The sequence below is a fragment of the Podarcis bocagei genome (genome assembly GCF_964188305.1).
Source record: "Podarcis bocagei genome assembly, chromosome: 2".
NCBI classification, from domain to species: Eukaryota; Metazoa; Chordata; class Lepidosauria; order Squamata; family Lacertidae; genus Podarcis; species Podarcis bocagei.
In genome coordinates, this window is record NC_138126.1 from 478,709 (window position 1) to 492,242 (window position 13,534).

Sequence of the window (13,534 nt, forward strand, 5' to 3'; positions counted from 1 at the left end):
CATCCAGCCCCACCCCTTGCAGGGGTCTCCTGCCTCCTCCCGCGCCCCCTGTCCGGCTCCCCTCCCTCCCTCCATGGCTACTGCTCTCTCCCAAACCCACATGGGTAACCAGGCAGCTGGCTCAATCCACCCACTTCCGGGTGCTCTCCCCCCCTCACCCAATCGCCTCGCGAGGGGAAGCCGCTGCGGAGAAAGGGGAGAGGCCATGTTGGGTCAGGGCAGCCGGTCCACCCAGCCATCTTGAATGAGGGCAATTCTGTGCCTGTCTGTTATATATACAAACATTTATACATCTATCTATGATCTATTTACAGAGAAAGAGAAAAGTAATTGATCCCCTGCTAAATTTGCTGTTTGCCCTCTGACGAAGAAATGACCAGATCAGAATTTTAATCGTAGGTTTATTGTAGCTGTGCAAGAGAGAATAACAACAGGAAAACCCCCCAGAAACCCCCCTTGCTGTATATGTTGTTTTACACACACACACACACACAGAGAGAGAGAGAGAGAGAGAGAGAGAGAGAGAGAGAGAGAGAGAGAGAGAGACCTGGCTCTTGTTTGGAGAAGGAGTGAGAGACGGAGGCTCTTTACTTCTAGAATGGCATTTCCATGGCACCTCCTTTCCTCCCAGGAGCTCCTCCTTCCACAACCCTGCGAGGCTGGCCGCTTGCCTTTCACCCCCTTTCCAGGCTACAGGAGGACTGCAGCTGTTCTTCCTTGGGATCCAGATGCTGCCTTCCTTTTGGGGGAGGGGGCTTTGGGTCAAGAAAACAAACCCCCTTCAGAGGGAGGGAAAAGTCACCTTTGGGAAGAGAGGCTGCAGCCAGAGGGGAACATTCCCACGTGGGGGGGGGGGACAGGGAGAAGAAAAGCCCCTCTGCATCTGCATCTGCAAAGCCAGACCACTTCCTGTGTCCCAGATGCAACAACACATGTCTCTCCCCTATTCAGGCTAAACAAGTAGACAAACTAATGTGAAAGCAAATTTCAGAACTACCCTCAGGAAATGCTAAAGCAAGGATAGAAGACTCCTTCTCCCAACCTTTTTGGACAAATGAGGAGGGATTATCAGTCATTGGGTGCCTTGTACTACTACTAACAGAGGACATGGAACACATAAAATCCTTTTTGGCTCACTAGTAAAATTTTGTTATATACACATACATATCTATCACCTACCTACCTACCTACCTAGATATATATACACCCCCCTGGTTCTCGTTTGGAGGAGGAGAGAGAGACGGAGGCACTTCCTGGCCCTGACAGCCTCCAAGTCCAAGTGTCAGTTGACTTTGCCCCTCCATTCACCGCGCGAGGAGGGCCGTCCCGGAGTTGAGGCTGCCATGGAGGCCAGGAAGAGCAGAGGCCATGTTGGGTCAGGGCAACCGGTCCTTCTATGTTTGGAGCGGGAGGAAGGGCCATCTTGAATGAGGGCAACTTTGTGCCTGTCTGTTATATACACGTACATCTATCTATCTATCTATCTATCTATCTATCTATCTATCTATCTATCATCTACCTACCTACCTACCTAGATATATATACACCCCCCTGGTTCTCCTTTGGAGGAGGAGTGAGGGACGGAATGGCACTTCCCTGGCACCTCCTTTCCTCCCAGGAGCTCCCCCTTCCACAACAACCCTGCCAGGCTGGCCTCTGGCATGTGGCCCCCTTTCCAGCAGGCGAAGCTGCAGGGGCCACTCACTTCCTGGCCCTCCCAAAATGGAGGAGGCCTTGGACCCTGGATGAGCCTGAGAGGAGCCTTGAGGGGGGCAGGGGGGGCCTCTCGCCCCTTCCCAGACTTGTCCGCCATCCATTTATTGCTACTGTTTCTTAAACTTCGGCCCCTCAGGGCTCTGGCAAAATGATCTCAAACCCTAAAATGGATTGACAGGTAACTGACAGACGTAGATGATCTCTAGAGATCTAGGGAGTCTGCCGGATGCCCCCCTTGGTTGGGCCTGTGATGGACAGCATAGCCAGGCCAGTCAGTAGACTTCGTCCCTCAGAAATTTCCTGGAGCCTCGCTCTGATTGGCTGCCACGCCAGCGGGGGGCGGAACCAGCCCTTTTGGCGGGAAAAGGCAAGGCGCCTTTTCTGAGGGGGGAGCTTGGAGGGGAAGGTGGGGGGAGGGAAGGGAGACCCCCAAGAAGGAGGGCTGAGGGGACCCCCTGGGTGTGGGGGGGGCGGAGGGAGACCCCCAAGAAGGAGGGCTGAGGGGACCCCCTGGGTGTGGGGGGCGGAGGGAGACCCCCAAGAAGGAGGGCTGAGGGGACCCCCTGGGTGTGGGGGGGGGGCGGAGGGAAGGGGCCCCCCAAGTCTGACTCCAGAGCCTCCAAGTCCAAGGGAAGGAGGCGCCTGTCTCCGGACCCCAGCTTGGCCCCCCAATTCAGTGGGGCTGCCCCCGGGAAGATGGGGGGCTGGAGGGAAGACGTGTCTCCCTCGGGGGGATCCGGGCTTCCTCTTCCTCTCGAGGAGGCTGCTTGGAGCAGGCGGAGACTCCTGGGGAAGCCCCGTCTCCCTGGCGCGGAGTGGGGCTCCGAGGGGGCTCCGTGGGGCAGAGGGGAGAGGGAGGGCTGGGCTGGCAAGGGTTAAGAGGAGCAGAGCTGGAGTCCTAGAGAGGACGGGGAGGGGAGGGGGAGGGGGGCGAGGTCCTCCAGAGCAGAAGCCCCTCCCTCCCCCTCCCTCCCTCCCTTCTTCTTCTCTCTCCTTTGCAAAAGCCCCTCCTGGACTCGGGTGAGTCTCCTCTCTCTCTCCTCCCCCTGAGGGTGCAATGGGGAGAAGGGGGTCCCAGGGGGGCAGGGAGGGGGCATGGGGGTCCCTGCTCAGATCATACATAGTGGGGGCAGACCCCCAAGTCGGGGAGCAGAGGGTCCTCTTTGTCCTCTTCCAAGCCAGGGAGGGGCCACTTTGCAGGAAATAAGCAGCTCTGCTCTTCCTTTTGGGGGAGGGGGCTTTGGGTCAAGGAAATAAACCCCCTTCAGAGGGAGGGAAAAGTCACCTTTGGGAAGAGAGGCTGCAGCCAGAGGGGAACATTCCCACGTGGGGGGAGCACAGGGAGGGGGAAAGCCCCTCTGCATCTCCAGACCACTTCCTGTGTCCCAGATGCAACAACACATGTCTCTCCCCCATCATTTAAATACACAACAAAATTGCTCCATTGAGATACTGAAGTAAGCATGAAGGAAAAGAATAGTATTAAAACAATGCAGCTATTAAGAGGCAGAAAAGAACAGAGCAATGTGTAGAAAAATATCATCTTTCTTCTCCCTTTTTCCCTTAGGGTCCAGTGTGCTTTGAAGACGTAGCTGTTCCTTTCACAGAGGAGGACTGGGCTTTGCCGGATCCTGACCAGAGAGCTCTGCAGAAGGAAGTCAAGGAGGAGAATCCTGGGATCGTGGCCTCTCTGGTAAGGCTCCCTGCTGGATCATGAGATCAGTTTTGAAATTCCATACAGATCTCTGAAGGACAAACCTCCTCTCTTTTGAGGGAGCCCCATAGCGCCACCTGCAGCATCTGAAATGTTAACACATCCACAACTCTCCATAGGAGATGCATCTCCTGTTCTGTCTGGGAATATTCTTCCACCAGTCCTGCCTTTTCCAACCAGGATGAGGCTGCTCTGAGCTGCCCAGGCCTTCTTTCATGTAGGCTTCAGAGATCTCAGGGATGCGGAGGTACATCCTGTCTAATTTTCTATTTTCCTTTTTGTTTCTGTCTGTTTTTGGTTGAGCAAAGAAATGACTGAGCTTGGAGATGGAGCAGATTCCACGACTGAGCCAAATTAAATCCATCCCTGGAACGAGCCAGGCTTTTTGAATCTCTGGGTCCCATAAATAAATTAGGTAATACCAGCCAAAAAAGGCAGTAACTCCCTTCCCTTTTTCCTCTTTCACAAGCAGTCATTTGCATTCTTCAGTCATTTCAGGCTCAGTTTCTTCCTCAGGCTAGGATTATTATTATTATTATTATTATTATTATTATTATTATTATTATTATTATTAAAGATATCAGGAAACTTGATGAGGAATTAAGGGGAAAGACAGTGTTGACCCGGAGTAGTTACAAAATGCATGTTCTCTCCCCAAGTGTCACAGACCCTCCTCCAAAGAGAGCTTCTCTGAAGAAAACACAAGCAAAAATTACTCAATTTTACGTGAAGAAGGAAATGAGGAGGTGGCTAAGAAACAGCAGGAGCCAGATCCTATTACTGACCTTATAGGATCTCTCAGCAGCTCTGAGGATGAGCAGAAAGAGGTTTTGGGCCCAGGCAGCTCAACTGCTAAGTCATCTCTGGCACTGAGACCAGGAGCTCAAGCGACTCAAGGCCAAATCCAGGCTAAACAAGTAGAGGAACTAATCTGAAAGCAAAATTCAAAATTAAAGCAAGTATAAAAGACTGCTACTCCCAAACTTCTGGGACCAAAGAGGGATTATCAGTCATTGGGTGCCTTGTAGTACTAACAGAGGACATGGAACGCATAAAATCATATTTGGCTGACTGTAATAAAGTTATTATCATCCTGATAGGTACTTGTAGAACCTTCTGAATAAAATCTAGCAGAGTCTGTGGCACCAGATAATACAACAATATTTCTTTCCCTACCATTAAAAATAGATCAACAAGGGAGGTTTAATTCGTCCACATGGCAAATGGAGGTCTAAAAGTACAAAGAAGAGCAAAATGCCTAGACTGAAGCTCTTGTGGCCGTTGTGCTTAGAATAAGTGAGTAATAGTCATTTTTCCTCTTCTGTTACCAATGAAACAATTCAGAGTTGGTCTTATCATGAAAATGGGAGGGGGGGTTCAAAGTGAAGAAAGAGATTTACGTATAAATTTAAATATTTTCCTGTTTTAATTTTTTTTAATTATTATTGTTTTTATTGGTTTTCACATATTACTTTACAATACAGATGTACCAAAGCCAACGCCATTTCCTCCCCATTCCCCCATACATTTACATTTCTATTTCCTCAATCCAGCATATTATCCTTTTCTCCCTCCTCCCTCTTCCCTCCACCCCCACTCGATTTCCTCCACATTATACAATTTACAATAATCTTTGCATTCTACAACCTTCTCGAATCATCTTCATATTCTTATTATCTTTCCTTACTAATTTTTCTTCCATCCAGTACTTCACATTTTAATCTAGGCATATTAGCGTATCTTTCCTTGAGCAATATTTTGCCATATATTCATCAAAACATTTCCACTTGGTTGTCAAGCCTCTGCTTAAAGACCTCGGCTCGACAGCTAAAAACGAAAGCAACTCCCACACAAAGAAAGATTCCCGTATGTGAACAAAACCACACCTCAGAATGTGAGACGTCACACAGAACTGTTTAACCCTGTAAGTTCTGATTCTACTCACAGTACTTGCATATAGAAAAATCCCCCCCCCGTGGTATCTCTTCATCTCTCAATCCAAGGAGATATGTCTCTGGTTTCTTTGTTATTGATATTTTCAACATCTTCTTTAGTTCTTCGTGTACTACTATCCCAAATTTCTTAATTTCCTCACACCTCCACCACATATGTATTGTTGTTCCTATTTCTCCACCACATCTCCAACAGAGGTTGGATTTCAATTTGTATATCTTTGCCAGCTTAACTGGCGTTAAGTACCACCTATAGAACATCTTTACAAAATGTTCTTTAATTGTATATGAGGCAGTAAATCGTATATCCTCTCGCCAGAGTTTCTCCCATTGCTCTAGATAGATAGTATGTCCGAGATCCTGAGACCATTTAATCATCGTTTCTTTCATTTCCTCCTCCATCAATTCCCAGTGCAATAAAAGACTATAGGTTTTGGATAACAATTTCTTGTTATTCTGTATCACTGTGACTTTAAATTTCAAATCTTCTTTCGCAAATCCTTTCTTTTGATCTGAGTTGAATATACTTGTAAGTTGTATATATTGCCATCTGTCAATTTAAATTTTGACCAACCAGATTGAGATAACTTCTGATGGGGAGTGTTCAGGTGAAGATGTTGCTGTTTGTTTCACAGACAAGGGGTGGACGTTGCTGAATCCTGACCAGAGAGCTTTGCATAAAGAGGTCAAGGAGGAGGATCGTGGGATCATGGACTCTCTCAGTAAGGATCCCTGTTGGATCATAATATAAGTTGTGATTGGAGATGGAGTGGATTCCATGATGGAGCCAGAACAAAATCTATCCCAGATAAAAGCCAAGAAATATCTCAGTTAATACCAGAAAACAAAAACAGTAAAACCTATAGTAAGAGGAGTTTGGATTTTATATCCCGCCTTTCACTCCCTTTAAGGAGTCTCAAAGTGGCTAACATTCTCTTTTCCCTTCCTCCCCCACAACAAACACTCTGTGAGGTGAGTGGGGCTGAGAGACTTCAAAGAAGTGTGATTGGCCTAAGGTCACCCAGCAGCTGCATGTGGAGGAGCGGAGACGCGAACCCTTTCCCCAGATTACAAGACTACCGCTCTTAAGCACTACACCACACTGGCTCTCAAGACCTCACATCTAATTCTCTTCAGTTCTTCCTCTATCACAAGCATTCATTAACATTGTTCAATAATCTGGAGTTTCCATTTCCTCCTGAGACTCTAATTAGCTTCTCTCTTTATTGCAGATGGTGATAAATTAGAAGGGAAGAACAAGGGGGAGCACAACAGAATCCACATAGCGGAGAAGTCATATAAATATTCAGAGTGTGGAGAGAACATCCGTCAGAGCTCCCAGTGCACCTCCCGTCAAAGAAAGAGCTTCATTCGAAGGAATAGCCTCACTTCACACAAAAGAACACAGAGTAGGGAGAAATCGTATCAGTGCTTGGAGTGTGGAAAGAACTTCACTTACTGCCAGAATCTCACTTCCCATCAAAGAGTTCATACAGGGGAGAAACCCTATCAGTGCTTGGAGTGTGAAAAGAGCTTCAATCGGAAGGATAGTCTCACTTCCCATCAAAGAATTCATACAGGGGAGAAACCCTATCAGTGCTTGGAGTGTGAAAAGAGCTTCAGGAAGAGCTCCCATCTCACTTCCCATCAAAGAATTCATACAGGAGAGAAACCCTATCAGTGCTTGGAATGTGGAAAGAGCTTCAGAATGAGCTACCATCTCACTTCCCATCAAAGAATTCATACAGGAGAGAAACCCTATCAGTGCTTGGAATGTGGGAAGAGCTTCAGTTACAGCGCCAATCTCACTTCCCATCAAAGAATTCATACAGGGGAGAAACCCTTTCAGTGCTTGGAATGTGGGAAGAGCTTCAGTTACAGTGCCAATCTCACTTCCCATCAAAGAATTCATACAGGGGAGAAACCCTATCAGTGCTTGGAATGTGGGAACAGCTTTCGTCTGAGTGGTGAACTCACTTCCCATCAAAGAATTCATACAGGGGAGAAACCCTATCAGTGCTTGGAGTGTGAAAAGAGCTTCAATCGGAAGGATAGTCTCACTTCCCATCAAAGAATTCATACAGGGGAGAAACCCTATCAGTGCTTGGAATGTGGAAAGAGCTTTCGTCTGAGTTGTGAACTCGCTTCCCATCAAAGAATTCATACAGGGGAGAAACCCTATCACTGCTTGGAGTGTGGAAAGAGCTTCAGTCACAGCGCCAATCTCACTTCCCACCAAAGAATTCATACCGGGGAGAAACCCTATCAGTGCTTGGAGTGTGAAAAGAGCTTCAATCGGAAGGGTAGTCTCACATCCCATCAAAGAATTCATACAGGGGAGAAACCCTATCACTGCTTGGAGTGTGGAAAGAGCTTTCGTCACAGTGCCAATCTCACTTCCCATCAAAGAATTCATACAGGGGGGAAACCCTATCACTGCTTGGAATGTGGAAAGAGCTTTCGTCTGAGTGGTGAACTCACTTCCCATCAAAGAATTCATACAGGGGAGAAACCCTTTCAGTGCTTTGAATGTGGGAAGAGCTTTCGTGTGAGTGGTGAACTCACTTCCCATCAAAGAATTCATACAGGGGAGAAACCCTATCAGTGCTTCGTATGTGGAAAGAGCTTTCGTCACAGCGCCAGTCTCGCTTCTCATCACAGAATTCATACGGGGGAGAAACCCTATCAGTGCTTGGAATGTGGAAAGAGCTTCAGTCAGAGTGCCCATCTCACTTCCCATCAACGAATCCATACAAGAGAGAAAACGGTTTAGTGTTTGAAATGTGGGAAAAGATTCATTCATGACCCACCAAATAATTCATAAGGGGTTGAAAGCATATCAGCACATGGAATGTGCATAAAATTTCACTTGTTCAAAAGTCAATTTAAGATCTCACACCAGGGTGAAGTATAGAATCATAGATTCAGAATCTAGTCCAACCCCCTCCAGAATTCTCATTTCAAGCATCCATGACAGGTGGCCATCCAACTTCTTCTTAAAACCCCCCAGTGAAGATCCACCCCCTTCAGAGAGAGTTCCTTTTCACTGTCGGCTCTTACTATCAGAGAGAAAATATAAAAAAAGACTTTGGAGAAGACTTCCGGTGTGATGGCCTATGGCGTTTGGCTGCTTTCCCAGGACACTGGACCCCAGTCGTACAATTAAACAAGGTGAATCTGGGGGTAATTATCTCTGTTGAACCCCGCAGGGATGGGGCGCACGTGCCTTCACCCGCACGCCGTCCGATATCTGCCGCTCGCTACAGTGGAGGCAGGGGCGCTGAGTGTTTAGCATTGCACGAATTGGAAAATCCCCAGTGCCAACGCCATGAGCGGGAGCATTCCTGTTTTTCAACAAAGATTTGAATTTTGACTTTGAAAGGACTTTTGTCGCTCTGCTACAGAAGAGGTGAGGTGAGCGTCTCATCATTTTTCATCTGCTACTGTTGGGCCAACGCCCTCCGTCACTTGTCCGAATGGTGAGGAACTTCGCCCGTAGTAGCAGAGTACAGAGTAATTTCAACTGCATCACACGCCATCTTCTCTCCCTTTTTTGTTATTGTTTGAGTCTAGATAGAGAGTAATTTGGCGTCCCACCAAAGCTCTGGCAAGACTCCAGCTTCTCCTTCCATCCAACTGTCTCAATAACGATCTGGCATCCTGCCAAAGCCTTAGCCGATCATCAAAGCTCAAACTCAATTTCCTTCCATAGGAATACAGTGGAAGTTTGGGACTTTAAATCCATTTCAATTTTGTCACATAGTTCTCTTTTTCATTGTAATCCATAAGTATAATCCCATTCTCTTTTATCACCTCTTGCTTTTTATCAGTTTGTTAGCATTCGGGGTGTGTGTGTGCTGCTGAATCATTGATGTTGCAAACATGATATATATATAAAGAAAGAGTAATGGCTCCCACCCCATACCATATTTTACATCGAAGGAAGTCTTTTTTGCAGTTTGAATCCTTTTTGCTTTGTATCAGTTTATGCTCTTGTTCCTGCTGTTCCAGCACATGTCTGTATATTAGTTCTAATTTCACTCAAATAAACAGAAGTACCTCTGCTTCTTAATTTCTGAGTAGGAGGGCTACCAATAGGCAAAGTGATTTTGCTGCCTCTCAGGTTCCATGGTGGAGCGAGAGCCAGGTATCGAGACAATCTGCGAGTGAAGTTCACTCCCCCTCGGGCCCTGGGGGGAGCTTGCAAGGACAATTACCCTCAAAGCTTCCTTGTTTATTCTTTGCTATCAATCTCTGCTATCATGGGAGCAGCATCCATTAAGGCAGACCGGAACCAGAAGCCCCCTTTCTAAACATCTCCATTGATTTCCATTTCATTTTTTTTGCTCCTCACCCCACTTCATAAGGCTGGCATGGTCTGCACAGTAATGACCTAGAGTAGATCCCATTGTACTCAGTGGGGTTTATGGACAGAACTTGGTGCAAAAAACAGTCACCACCCTGTCTCCAAGCCTGAAACTGCAGCCCCAGAGTTCTTAACCTGAAGCACTATTTCTGGGTTAGCGGAGTCTGTAACCTGAAGCATATGTAACCCGAGGTACCACTGTACAAGATTAAATATGTTTTCGGCTGGGGATGCTAAAACGGCGCAAATGATGGCACATTAGAAAAAAAGGGGTCTCTCTCAAAGGGGGCTGCAGACAACTGACAGATTACAACTTTGGAATATTTCACACAGGAAACCACATCAGCTTGCATGGAGTTTTGTCATATATGGATTTATAAACGTGAAGGTGAATCTTTGATCTTTGTATGCTTCCCTTAGGGTCCAGGGAGAGCAAGCTTGGATTCTAGAGGAACCAAACAAGTATTAACTGTGAAATCTGTCCCATGGTGTGGTCTCTTACAGAAGGTTCTTCGGTTTGGGAAAATATCAGTCCATTAAAATACATTACATGTGTCTTAATTTTAACTAAACAAAGGAAAGCTGGAAGAAAGCCCAGAGTCCTGGAAGGTAAGACGGTGGAATGAAATAGGGCCTTCTGAGGAGGGACTGCACCGAAAACAATTGAGGGACAACAAGAAGAAGAGCACAATTTTCATCTTGCATGTTAATTTACATATAGATCTGTTAAATATGATGAAAGTTGCATACCAGTCAGTGGCTGTCAAGATAAGATAAAGGATTAAGATTGGTATGATATTGGGAATAAATAAAAGAGAGAAAAGTAGGAACAAGAACCAAAAATAAATAAACCTCATCAATCTTTGACTTTTGTCTTCTTGGTTTCTCAGTTGTTATTCTATCTCTCACAGCTACAATAAACCTACCATTAATATTGTGGACTAGGCATTTCTTCGTCAGAGGGCAAAAAAACCAAATTTAGCAGGGGATCAAATACTTTCCCCCCTCACTCTATTTGTTTACACTCACACACACACCTGGCTCTCGTTTGGCGGAGGAGTGAGAGACGGAGGCTCTTTACTTCTAGAATGGCATTTCCACGGCACCTCCTTTCCTCCCAGAAGCTCCTCCTTCCACAACCCTGTGAGGCTGGCCGCTTGCCTTTCACCCCCTTTCCAGCACTGCGTTGCTTACTGTGGCAGCACCTGCCCTTTGGAACTCCCCACCTCTTGCAATAATAATAATAATAATAATAATAATAATAATAATAATAATAATAATAAATTATTATTTATACCCCGCCCATCTGGCTGAGTTTCCCCAGCCACTCTGGGCGGCTCCCAATCAAGTGTTAAAAACAATACAGCGTTACATATTAAAAACTTCCCTGAACAAGGCTGTCTTAAGATGTCTTCTGAATGTCAGGTAATTGTTTATCTCTTTGACATCTGATGGGAGGGCGTTCCACAGGGCGGGCGCCACTACCGAGAAGGCCCTCTGCCTGGTTCCCTGTAGCCTCACTTCTCGCAATGAGGGAACCACCAGAAGGCCCTCGGCACTGGATCTCAGTGTCCGGGCTGAACGATGGGGGTGGAGACGCTCCTTCAGGTATACAGGACTGAGGCCGTTTAGGGCTTTAAAGGTCAGCACCAACACTTTGAATTGTGCTCAGAAACGTACTGGGAGCCAATGCAGATCTCTCAGAACCGGTGTTATGTGGTCCCGGCGGCCACTCCCAGTCATCAATCTAGCTGCTGTATTCTGGATTAATTGCACTTTCTGGGTCACCTTCAAAGGTAGCCCCACGTAGAGCGCGTTGCAGTAGTCCAAGCGGGAGATAACTAGAGCATGCACCACTCTGGCAAGGCAGTCTGCAGGCAGGGAGGGTCTCATCCTGTGTACCAGAAAGAGCCGGTAGACAGCTGCCCTGGACACAGAATTAACCTGCGCCTCCATGGACAGCTATGAGTCCAAAATGACTCCCAGGCTGCGCACCTGGTCCTTCAGGGGCACAGTTACCCCATTCAAGACCAGGGAATCCCCCACACCCACACGCTCCCTGTTCCCCAAAAACAGTACTTCCGTCTCGTCAGGATTCAACCTCAATTCAGCAACAATCTGTTAGCTGCCATCCATTCTCCAACCGCCTCCAGGCACTCACACAGGACCTTCACCGTCTTCACTGGTTCTGATTTAAAGGAGAGGTAGAGCTGGGTGTCATCTGCATACTGATGAGCACCCAGTCCAAACCTCCTGATGATCTCTCCCAGCGGCTTCATATAGATATGAAAAAGCATGGGGGAGAGGATGGAACCCTGAGGCACCCCACAAGTGAGGGGCCAAGGGTCCGGACACTCATCCCCCACCACCATTTTCTGAACACGGCCCAGGAGGAAGGAGCGGAAGCACTGTATGACAGTGCCCCCAGCTCCCAGCCCCTCAAGACAGTCCATAAGGATGTTATGGTCGATGGTATCAAACGCCGCTGAGAGATCCAGCAGAACTAGGAAACAGCTCTCACCTTTGTCCCTAGCCTGCCGGAGATCATCAACCAGTGCGACCAAGGCAGTTTCAGTCCCATGGTGAGGCCTGAATCCCGATTGGAAGGGATCCAAATGGTCCGCTTCCTCCAGGCATGCTTGGAGTTGTTCAGCAACCACCCGCTCAGTCACCTTGCCCAAGAATGGTAGATTTGAGACTGGGCAATAGTTGGCCATCGTGGCCAAATTGGCCGGGTCTAAAGATGTTTTTTTAAGAAGCGGTTTAATGACCGCCTCTTTCAGCGGGTCTGGGAAGGCTCCCTCACAGAGGGAAGCATTCACCACCCCACGAAGCCCATCACCCAGCCCTTCCCGGCTCGCTTTTATCAGCCAGGATGGGCAAGGATCAAGGAGACAGGTGGCCAGTTTCACTCGTCCAAGCAGCCTGTCCACATCCTCGGAGGTAACAGATTGGAATTGATCCCACTCAATTTGACTAGACAGAACTCTAGCACTCTCCCGCCCTGGCCCTGCTCCCACGGTGGAGTCTACTTCTTCCCGAATCTGAGCGATTTTATCTGCAAAAAACTTTGCAATAGCATTGCAGGAGATCTTGGGGTCCCTACCAGGCCCCGGTGGTGCAGGTGGTTCCGATAGATTGCGAACCACCTGAAAAAGTCTGCTGCTGCTGTTTTCTGCAGATACAATGGAGGCGGCGAAGAATGTCTTCTTCCCCGCCGCCATTGCCACTTGGTAGGCTCGACGTTAAGCTCTAGCCCGTGTCCGGTCTGATTCAGAATGAGTTTTCCGCCACCAGCGCTCTAGCCGTCTCAACGATTGTTTCATCACCCTCAGCTCCGGGGAAAACCACGGGGCTGTCCGGGCTCCATGCAATCGGAGAGGGCGCTTCGGAGCCAGACAGTCAATAGCCCTGGTTAACTCCGCATTCCAGCGTGCCACCAGGGAATCAGCTGAAAGGCCATCGACTTGGGATAAAGCATCCCCTACCACTCTCTGGAAGCCAATTGGATCCATTAAGAGGCGGGGGCGGACCATCCGAATCAGTCCCACCTCCCTGCAGAGGGGAAGGGTTGCGGAGAAGTCCAGTTGCACCAGGAAGTGATCTGACCATGGCACTTCTTTTGTTTCGCTTTTAATTAGTGTCAGATCACCAACATCCATGGTGGTGAACACCAAGTCTAAGGCATGCCCGTGGCTATGAGTTGGGCCAGACTTATTCAGGGACAGCCCCATGGAGGCCAAGCTTTCCACAAAGTCCCGAGCGGCCCCTTGTAAGGTCGTGTCG

General features: G+C 47.9%; 1 protein-coding gene across 6 annotated transcripts in view; it reads left to right on the plus strand.

The window, feature by feature from the left end:
• The window catches only part of LOC308580379 (uncharacterized protein), a 191,024-nt gene that overhangs the window by 7,539 nt on the left and 169,951 nt on the right, over positions 1 to 13,534 (plus strand). For 2 of the 6 annotated variants that reach the window (XR_014004812.1, XR_014004813.1), the window contains exon 2: positions 2,985 to 3,409. The exons of 1 other annotated variant lie outside the window; for it this stretch is intronic. The gene's annotated coding sequence lies outside the window, so the exon portion shown is untranslated. 3 more of the 6 variants (XR_014004814.1, XR_014004815.1, XR_014004816.1) reach the window with 3 other exon arrangements.